We start from the raw sequence: 11,164 nt of genomic DNA, 5'->3' as shown, positions 1-11,164 counted from the left end.
GTGGTCAAAGAGTTATTTCGCCCATCTCCCCCCGCCTTTCCCCCCGGCGAGCGAGAGAGCCACCGTTTCTTCCCACCGACAGTATTTCTCCACCTCCGTTCCTTCTTCCTTTCATTGTCATGATAACTATCCGCGATAACTAGTGAAAGTTCTGTTAATTTAACTTTAATGAGTTTGCCCTGACTTGGGAAGTAATTTGATCAGCAGTTTCTATGCTTCTCATCCCAACGCCAGCCTCTCGGTGCTATCGGTGCTTTTCTATTTAACGTGCGGGCCGAATTCAGATATGGGATAGAGAGTGTGTGATTAATTATCTCAATTTTCCTAGTCCCTGGGATACTACAAATAAGGGCTCGGATTATCATTAGCGTTGCAGTTAACCTCAAGCTCTCCAGATATGCTGTATACCTGCCGGCGAGACCAAATTATGTTAATATCGATTGATACATTTGATTGATGGCCTGTTTATACACGGTATTACACGGGGTGTCCCGCGAGGAAATGTTAACGCTTTCCGCCCCGGCGATAATATCCGATCTACGAAGCCGGCGGCTGTCAATTAGCATCTAGACGGATGGAGAGAAGAAAAAGAGGACGAGAGGAAGATCGGGATCGGATAAACGAGACGATGACATACGGTAAAAAGGCAAAGTTCCAGTTAAGTGACGATAATCGCCGAGAGGGTGGTGAGTGAGCTGTAAATTTAGCTCTTATTTGCAGCGAACGCGCCCGATTCCTACCCTGTTCCCTCGTTCGCCCTGCCTCTTTCGTTCGCCGCGCAGCGCCTTAATTAATCTAAAAATAACGCGCATAACGCCCGCAAACGTCGAGATAAATATCGGGCTGGATTTTAACTCGGAGTGCGATCGCTATCGCATTCCGAGGCATTGGCGTATCTCTTCTCACGCGACACCCTGTAAATGACGTGTGAACTCGTGTGTCTATTGACGAGCACCTCGTATCGGCTCGGCGCGCGCGAGACAGGAGACACGTAACAAGGTGAGAAAACGGCGACAGCGAGGCCGATCGATTTGCCTTGTTAATTATCACGTACGAATAGCAATGCACATATCGGCACGGTTTGTGTATACACGGGAGAGAGAGGCACCGCGGGCTACACGCCACCAGCGGTTCATATATTTGTACTACAGAGTCGCACGACATTAATTATCCGATCTCGGCGACCGAGTAATTTGCCCGCATGCCCCTACTCCCCTCTGTCTCGTTTCCTTCTCTTCCCCCCCCCCTCTCTCTCTCTCTCTCTCTCTCTCTCTCTCTCTCTCTCTCTCTGTCTCTCTTTGCCCTTCCACCTGGCTACAATCTGATCCGGCGATAACTAGTAAGTGCGATACAATACACGAGGACCTTCGGGAATAATGTACACGCGATACAAAAGAGCTGGCGATTAACTACGTACGGCTCACCGCCGCGCCGCGCAGTAACGCCATTTGCATATCTGAAAAAAAAGGATTGTTATTTTGAAAAATACACCCATCTACTACGCGCACGAGCCCCGGGTAGTTTAAATGACATTTCCGAATCGGCCACGTTCTATCGTCCGCTTTTACATTTACCAGACCTGATCTAATGTCATTGTTGCGTCGGCCCTTAGGGCATATTCTCTCTCTCTCTCTCTCTCTCTCTCTCTCTCTCTCTCTCTCTCTCTCTCTCTCTCTCTCTGCGAGAAGTTAATGTAATTTTAAGCTAACGACCTCTGAATGTTCGAATTTGACGGCACGGTTGAATACACGCTTTGCACGGAGCTTCCTCTCGATGATCAACCATGCGTTCTCGATCGGAATCGCATTAGGCGACTCTGAAGGCCAATTCGAAATATGGAGCGTTTCTGACCTTTCCACCTCGCGACTCCGATGTTCCGGATCGTTATCGGAACATAACTCGCGACGACATGGAGGCGGAACGATTTAGTAGCTTAAAAGTAGTCGGTTAAGAGGTAAACGTGTAATCCACTTAAGGTGGCTTTTCCGCGAGACGGGAATTTCTTTCTTTGGACACGCCGTGTGCAGACGACGCTCCCGTGTGACAGATTGTTTGAAACGCCACCGCGAGAGAATATGCGCCTAATTTACTTGTCCCAAGTTCCATTTCAATTAATTATACAACAAAGACACGGTAATTAAAGGGCGCTCTGTATAAATAATAAAATATTCCGCCTGCCTGTTTTCGAGGGCAGGCTTTCAGCGTTAAGTCGCTCAAGTTCTCGCGCCACCCGCTCTCTTCCTTTTACTCGACTTTTGCTTTACTCTCCCGCATCTGCCTCAGCTTCACTTCGACGTTCGCGTCCGTCGAGATTTATTTCGCGTACACTTCCGCGAGCACTATCCCGACGGAAAAGTTGATGGAGAGAGAGAGAGAGAGAGAGAGAGAGAGAGAGAGAGAGAGAGAGAGAGAGAGAGAGAGAATACTATGCGGAAAACACACAGCTGTCGACGAGGACGCGTATAAGCGCGGTAACGTCAAAATTTACGTTTCGCGAAGTTACACGAACGCGAAAGTTACGCTAACTGGTTCGTCTTGGGCGCGCTCGCGCAAGATTGCCATTTCCTTCTCGCAATTTCCTTCGTCGAGTAACAGCGTACAGCGAACGACACACAATGTGCAATAATATTAAACGCCGTATAAAGGGAAATTATAATTAACGCTCGAATTGTTATCCGCCTGTGATTGTGTGCTCGCGTTACGGCGCCATGCGGTAACGTGAACCGTAACACACACACACACACACACACACACACACACACACACACACACACACACACACACACACACACACACACACACACAATGGCGTGGGAGAATAAGCATATACACATGCTTATTCTCATATATCGGACAGCTGAATATTAACGATCAAACGTCAAAATTGATTCTCCGCAGTGTGATTGGCGGTGTATTGTCGAAATCGAAATTCATTTTCGCGCTCGCGAACGCGTCCCATTCTCGCGCGCGGGAGGGACATTTTTGCACGTCGAGCGCGCGCCTGGTTAATTAACTGTGTCGATTAATTAGCTAGCAATATTGGCACGAATGCTGCTGCGCGTCGTCCGTTTACTACCGCCGTTCCCACAATCATGCATTTTCCAACCTTCGCGTTGATCGCGATGCACTTCGGCTCGCGCACGATTTACCGCTCGTTTGTCCACTCGTCGAATAATTGCCGCGTGTCATAATTACAGGATATTTGACAATTAAATCGCAAAGGCAACAGGATTGAAAGAGAAAGAGAAAGAGGTTAAAGTTAAATCGCATTTTCATCGAGGATTCGATGACAGTTTGGCAGACAATGCGCGCGACGTCAATTATTGATCAGTTTGGCCGGTTGATCGAGTGACTCTCTCCGATGGATACATAATTAAACGATCGATAAATAAAACGAAATTATATATTATTTACGCGAGTTCATAATCCCCTTCGCCATTGAGCCGAACTCGCTCTCGCTCTCGCTCGCGCTCGCGCTCGCGCTCGCGCTCGCGCCAACCCCCTCAAGCCGGTTATCCAGCTCTAGGGACATGGAGGAATTTGTTATTAGCGCGTCATTCGTTGTAAACCGCAAATGCAATCTCGTATTCATCGCGCAACAACAACAGCCGAGCCATACATTTTTGATGCCGCGCCGACAAATTGACCGGTGCTCTTTGAAATTGCGCTATACGAAACTAACGAAGCGTGTGTGCATCGCCGATACATAATTCATCGACGCGCGCGCGGTGTAGAATCTATCCTTGAAATTTACATATATAGCCGTCGAAAGATAAACCCTCGCGTACCGTATATACTCTGCCGTTTTTAACGTCGCCACCGCCACCGCCACTGCCACCAGCACCGGCACCGGCACCGGCACCGATTGCGCGTTGTAATTTTCACGCTTGAGGCTGTGCCGTTTCGTACGCGTACATATGTGTGTATGTATGTGTGTAGGTAAACGCGTATACACGCGCGCGTATGGCGCGCGTCGCGATATTTTTGGCATTATGCAAAATACCAGTCTTTTTTACGATGCTGATATTATCAGCAACATTTTCCTCGGCCTTGTATTCCGTCCGTTGCTGGCAAAGCGTTACCGCATTAATTCGACGGTGCCAGTTTCCGATGGCGAACCGAGGGAAAATAAGCCCTCCTTTGCCCCGAATAAATGTTGCATAAAAAAACTAATTTGGAAAAGTCATACGCTTTCACGGAAATACAGAAAGGGCGGCTAAATGGATGTGCGCTGATTATTTTAGTAGTAATGCAGAGGCAGCGCGCGGAAACGGTCGGCCGATATTATTCGCTCTTTTATATAAATATAAACATCAATACATATTTGTTCTTTTGTACAAATATTAATCTACAGGATGTTTGAAAAGGTGCTTTTCGGTCTCTTTTATGTTGAGCTAATCCTATAAAAATGGCACGTAATATAATCCTTCGATTTTCGATAACTGAAATTTATTTCTTAGTTTATATCAATCCGGATCGGCGTGTCGCGATAAATCCCGATACCGCCGCGTCTCTGTTGAATAAAATTTGAATATTAACCGGTATATGTATTACGTGAAAATCGAGAGCTGCACACACGACGAAATTTATTCAATAATTTAAACATCGAGAACTTTTCTACCGAGTCGATTGACGTCTACGCGCGCGACGCGCCGCGGATCGTGCCACTTTTCTGCGGGGACTCGCTAAATAAAATTCATAAAGTCGGAAAATACTTTCGCGCTACTTGGACGCCACGCGCTATATACGCGCTCGTAGAATGGAACATGTTATTGTTGTCTGTCAAGCGTGAGCCATATCGTTTTGCGACAGTGCAAAAATTAGAGCATCGTGACAGGCGGTAACGATATGTCGAGAGCATGCACGCGAACGTCAATTCAAGGCTATCGCATGCGTGTGAGTATATACAATATTTTACGTTTTGACGATATCGCGCCGCATAACATAGAAAATCAGTCTGGCGTTTATTGGGGCGTGACAGGCGAGCCTCGCCATCTTGAATAGCATTAAAACGATTTGCGAATGCATCGCGTTATGACATTTTTCCATTAAAGCCCGCGGCCGCGGCGGGCGTAATTATTTCTGTCGAATCGAGATTGGGGAAACGGTCATGGGACACGCGAGCGTGGAAACGCTTAGATATGATTCTCGGAAGATTATTTTATTAAGTCTCCGGATTAGTGGCTTACAATCGCAGAAATAGCTCGACCTTAGCACGGCGCGGGTGGAGAGTAGCGTTATCGGCCCGCGGATTTATAGCCGTAAAAGTAATATATCTTGGAAGGTTGAGTAATATCCTCTCCCCCGCGTGCGCGCGCGCGCGCGCGCCAACGAGTCTCGCCCCCGGATAATGCGACACTTTAAAACGTGTAAAAATAGCATTTATGACATTCGTCGGTTTGTCGGTTTAAATCCTTGACGAATACGAATCGATATACATTCATTCACTCGCGCTCGCACGAGTACGTTTTTCCCACTCTCATTAAGAGACGGAGTCTTCAACTCACGTTGAAAGGACGAAGTTACCGAGGTCGAACGACCTCGCGGCGAAAACGAAACGATCGTATCTATCGGTAATTGCATTAGGAGTCGATGGTAATTCCACGTCTGTCGTCACGGCGGGCGACCAGCGCCGACCATTACGGGTCGATCCGCTGGGCGGTCCCGGGGAGCATCTCTTTTTTCTATCCCGCGATAAAAAAAAAGAAATGCACGTGGACAGGCGCCACGACGGTCAGGCGATGCGACAAGATTCGAGAGAAGAGAAAAGATCGTCTCGCGCGCGGCAGCGATCAAATTATCGGGGAAACGTAGTTTCAAAGGACCGACCCTTCCCGTCGCTCTCCCTTCCATTCCTCGTTTCTGTCGTTCACCGTCAGGGAGAGGAGAACGCGGTTAAATTGTCGCGGTAAAGATCGCGAGCGAAGCGAAGTGAAGTGAAGTGGATAGCGGTGTGGCGCGACGCGGCGTGGCGTGGCGTGGCGTGGCGTGGCGCGGCGTGGCGCGGCGCGCAGTGGTGCCTAAAAGCAGACTTTCTGAACGTTTATCCGTATAACGTTCTCTCTCTCTTTCTCTCTCTCTCTCTCTCTCTTTTTTTTAATTCTTTCTTTGATTACTCGTGTAATCTCACAAATCGACTAATAAAAAATCGTGATAAAAATATTTGCAAATAGCATTTGCGACGCAACGTTTTTTTAACGACAGAAATGTCACGTGTCGAGAGACTAATGTTTCATGAAATTGTTCTCCAATTAATTTAGCATGTTGAAAATTATCCTTCGTAACGAGAAATATGAAATTTGCTGGCGGAGTTAAAGGACCATTACCTTTTTATTTGCTTTGCATAATTTTTCATTTCGTCGCAATAAAAATGTCACGATCTTTCGTTAAAGCACGTCGAAATAAAATGGTTTTTACAGATAGCTGAATTAACATTTTCTTTGATATTTCTGACAGTTTGACGTTCCGTCCGTCTGCGACAGTCATAACAATTTGTATGCAAAAGGACTGAGTATTTTATAAGCGATATGAACTAGTTCAAGCTGGAAATGGCCGAGAATAATTTGCAGCATTTGCAAGATGATACGATCTGTTCATATCGTCGAACTTGCATACGTGACGAGCGAAAGGAACTAATAAAAAAAAATATAATAAAAATATCATATTGACGGGCAAACTCAGAGGTAGAGTAGGCACAGAGGGAAAGGGGAAGAGAAAGGAAGAGACGCTAATACGGTCCATCGCTTAATAAACAGTTTCTTTTATCAATGTACCACGTTTGCTCAATTTACTGAAGCAATTATAACATAGCAAGATTTCGCCCGCAAAATCCCTCTTACCAGGTACCACTGCGCGACGCGATGGGCAAAGCGAAGTCGGAACGTGAGGTCGGGCGGCGGACCCGATCGAGCCTCTTTCTACTCACTGGCGGCAGGGATGCCCGCGACGCGCGGAGGTGAGAGGGGGAAAGAGAGGATGGGAGACTGTGTGCCACGACAGAGTCGGTGAGAGACGAGGGCACAGAGAGGGATGGGAAACGCGGAGCACCCCTTCGCGGGGAGGAGGTATTCAGGGTGAGGGAATGGGAGGGGGTAGGACGAGGGTGTAGTCGCGGGAAGGTTGGCAGAGTGGAAGGACGGTCGTGGTAGAGTAGTAGGGGTGGGCGGAGGGGGTCGGTGGCGCGGACGAGAGGGGTTGCCGCGAGTTCGGTGAGCCCGCAGTTCTCAGGGTGGCTCGTCAGTTCGGCGGACGACCGTGCGAGAGCGCCGTCGTGACGGCGTGTGATCGATCCCTATCGCTCTCCGTCCGCGGCGGCATTCGCGTGCCCGCACCCCCGATAAGCGGATCGTGCCGCGGTGGAAACTCCTCGAGGGTGAGAGCGCCCCGTCGTGCGCGCGCGAAGGGCGTCACAAATCGGTGTCGTCGGTGGCGATGACGTCGCGCCGCCGACGTCTGGTGGCCGTTGCGACGTCGCCAGCCGACGAGTAGTAAGGCCGCGCTACAGGCGCGACGACGCCAGCCGAGCCTGGCCTGAAACGGCCTTCCGACGGCGCGTGGACGGCGCGCGGCGGCGACGACGGCGGGGAAACCCCCTATCGACCCTATCCACGGCGGCTGGCTAACCTTGCGGCCCGTCTCTAGACGTCTCCTATCTATACGGCCAAGGTGCGTCTCTCGCGTTTCTCGCGAGACCACGCCAACCCGCGCGACATCCGAGATTCGTGCATCCGGCGGCCCGTCGTGTGTGCGACCAAATAACTCACCACTCGCTGCACTCTCCCCGCCCGCGGACCTTGATCCACGTTGACGCGTCTAACCCGGTCAATCACCCGCTTTGGCACGCGCAAACCCGTTGAGCTTGCTTGTCAGCCAGCCAGCAGCCAGCGGTCGGCAGCGGCGGTCGGTGTCGCGGTCGGAGCCGCGCGCGTCGAGTGCCGGTCGAGCTTGATCGAGCCTCGCAACCGCGTGCGTTCTCACGGGAGAGAAGTGAAGTCAAGTGTGTCGGGGCTGCCTGCGGCTTTCTCGCACGCTCGCTCCGTTCGCTCCGCACCCTCCGCACTCGCGCGGTGTGTCCCGCAGCGTCGTGCGTGATTGCCTGCCTGCGTGTGTAAGTGCGGCCAACGCGAACCCGCATCTCTCGATTGGAGCACACAAATCAATTTCACCGACGAGCGCAGCGGAGGGAATCGCGCGCGTCGCGTCGGCTCTTTCGGTTCAGGTTTGGGGCACTCTTGGCGTGTCGATCATACGGGAACCGAGGGCCGCGTGAGGGGGTGGCAGAAAATTACATTCTATGCGGATCCCGCGAGGATCTCCTGTGGAGGCGCGCGCGAGACGATTGGTCGGCGCGGACCGTAATTAATTTCTCCGCTGTTCGGGAATATTACGCTGGTCGGTCGCCGATATTAGGCGGCCCGAAGGTCGGCACGGGGGAGAGATAAAGGGAAGGAGAGAGGGGGAAGACAGAGGGAGAGAGGGGGAGAGAGAGAGAGAGAGAGAAAGAGAGAGAGAGAGAGAGAGAGAGAGAGAGAGAGAGAGAGAGAGAGAGAGAGAGAGAGAGAGAGAGAGAGAGAGAGAGAGAGAGAGAGAGAGAGAGAGAGAGAGAGAGAGAGAGAGAGAGACAGAGAGAGAGAGAGAGAGAGAGATCGGACCTAGAGTGGGATTACATCGCGGAGGGATAGAAGTAGCACACCCGATGTGTGTGCCACGGACCATCTTCTCATCCCCCCATGCACGCGCGAAACGAGCGGGATACGCTCGCGCGTTCGACGACACTATCGTAATCAGTTAATTTCCGGGCGTTAAGCGGTTTCGTCGGCCGGCGAACTGGCGATATTCGGGGCGGCGAGCGCGAGATACACCGTGTATGACAATTCGGCGGCGGCAGGTGCGCGGAATAATCGCCGGCGGTGCTATCGCGATCAATTCCTTCCCGGGGACTGTGGAGGGACTGTTCTTCGCGCCTCTTCGTCGTTCACGAGCAATTACAGGACCGGCGGTGGCCACGACACGCGAGAGCGTGGAACGCAAGAAGAGGAATCAAGAGCGATAACGGATCGATACGTCTCAATTTAAGGTATACTTCTGGTGACTCCGTCACCCTGTGGCGCGTGTCAGACGAGATTGGAATTTTCTTTTCATACATCACAGCAATCCGATAAAATCAAAGAGGTTTGGAAGAGGAAAAAAGTCAAAGTTCGGTCCTCCGGTACTGTCGTTATTGCACTTTGAAAAGTTGGAAATTCGATCTTGATATTTTCGAAAAAAAGTAAAAGAATCGAAATTGAAATTAGATTTCTAGACTACTTATTACTTCTCTATTTGATATGAGCGAGAGCGAGATTGATGGTATATTTGTACACAGAATTAGTGAACACAGAACAAACTGAAAATATGACGTTGGTATGTTTGAAAATATTAAGATTCGATTTTCATGTGCACATATCTAAAGGGCAAAGGGATTAAATCCATAATCAGTTTTGTGGCCATTGACACTCACATGCCTGCGGGCGCAAAGCCTCAATATTTGCGTTAATTGCATTATAATTAAACAAATTTTGCGTTATTTCGCTGGTACCGTGCGTTGACGCTCTACGACATCGCATGATAGCGCGCAGTAACGCGAATTCGATTAATTCTAATGCAATTAACATAAATATCCGGCGAGGGGCAGAAGGGAACGAGGGGCGGTGCATCCGCGCGATTGCGAGCGTGGGGGTACATCTTTCGCTTTGTTCCGCGTTTTATTAAATTTCATAGCAACGGCAGCCTGCGCCGATGATCGATAGATAACGCATACTCTACTGAAAAACCCGGGCCGAAAGATGAAAAATAAATGTCGCGCCTTAGGTGAACTCTCGGCGATGAAAGGCGACAAACGCGCGGGGCGCGTCGCGAGCGAGCCTACTTTTCGCCAGGGTTAATTAGTCATACCATAGCCGAGACACGACCCGCACACGCTCTCAATTCTATCTGTTTAATCTATCTAATTACCCCATGACGAAACGTAATGAAATTATGAATGGATTAAGTAGCGGTACGACAGAGAGCGTTCCATGCTGCCTTAATTAAGTCGCGTGACGCGGATTGCCGCGGGTTAAGTCACCCTTCCGTCCACGGAGGGAAGAAAAAAGAACTCTCGATTATCAATGGCCGGAGTTTTCTCAGACCTCACTTCGGAGAAACTCGAGGTTTGCGGAACACGAAAGCGGAGAGAACGAAAAGTTACTCCTTCCCAACGCGGCGGAATATATTGTTTTTCTATCGTTTCTATCGTTATTCAAATTCGGTGTTATATTTTTCGAACACTCGGATCGTCCTAATCTTCTCGCTAGCCCCTCGCTAGAGTTCGTGAATTCATCTCGCGGTCAATAGTTCCGACGAGAATTACGCGATTCTCCCGTCTTGAAAGCGCAACGTGTACACAGATACACCAACCCTGAGATATCGAAGGGCGAACAATCGCGCGGCGGAACTTCGACAAGTGTATTACCGTTCGCGATAAGTCGCAGAAATCGAGATTGCGAGCCCCGGGCTGTTCGCTCGGGAGAGACGGTACATGAATGCCCATTGTCCGCGATATCTATCTTACAAACGATCACATCGACGAGGATCATTCAACATTGCCCCGACTCTTAAACCCTACTCGATCATGGACGTACTTTATCTCCGTTCGCGATAGGCAAACACGTAGCTTCAAAATTATGGTACCGGTACTATTTCCCCGGATCGTATGCGCATCGATTAGTGCCGTTGAGTATAATCGAGAGGATGGCTTGTGAATACATTATCAATTTTCAATTCTCACGGTCGTGTTTTTTGAAGACGGAGCTTTACGCGCAAAAAAAAGTCTCATTTCCACACTCGTATTTTTATCGCGAGAAAACGTCTCTCCCACTTGCACACCCGCGATTCGAAGATATATAACTCCGTATTTCCTAAATGAATTCTGAACACATTTCGAATTGAGGTAATTTCTTCGGTAAATAAACCTTACACAGAGAGCCAAGAGAGATGGCGTATAATTTAAGATAAGCAAAGCGGACGAAAGGGAGAGAATCGTTTTCGTTCACCGAAGGATTCTTAGGAATTTCGTAAAGTGTCTGCAGCCGTGCGGAAACTATATTCGCGAAAAGAATGGAAATCTTCCCCTCTATAAATAGAG

General features: G+C 49.5%; 1 protein-coding gene across 4 annotated transcripts in view; it reads left to right on the top strand.

The window, feature by feature from the left end:
- The first annotated feature begins 7,189 nt into the window (after nt 1-7,189).
- GABA-B-R2 (gamma-aminobutyric acid type B receptor subunit 2) overlaps nt 7,190-11,164 on the top strand; it is a 29,351-nt gene continuing 25,376 nt past the window's right edge. For 3 of the 4 annotated variants that reach the window (XM_089074644.1, XM_089074641.1, XM_089074643.1), the window contains exon 1: nt 8,653-9,076. The gene's annotated coding sequence lies outside the window, so the exon portion shown is untranslated. Of the gene's footprint in view, nt 7,666-8,652; nt 9,077-11,164 lie in introns of those variants that run through there. The other variant, XM_089074642.1, reaches the window with a different exon arrangement.

This window comes from Pogonomyrmex barbatus, unplaced genomic scaffold, assembly GCF_055798465.1.
Source record: "Pogonomyrmex barbatus isolate J1 unplaced genomic scaffold, ASM5579846v1 scaffold17, whole genome shotgun sequence".
Classification (NCBI taxonomy): domain Eukaryota; kingdom Metazoa; phylum Arthropoda; class Insecta; order Hymenoptera; family Formicidae; genus Pogonomyrmex; species Pogonomyrmex barbatus.
The sequence above is the reverse complement of the archived record's forward strand: the minus strand, read 5'-3'. Positions and strand labels throughout refer to the sequence as shown.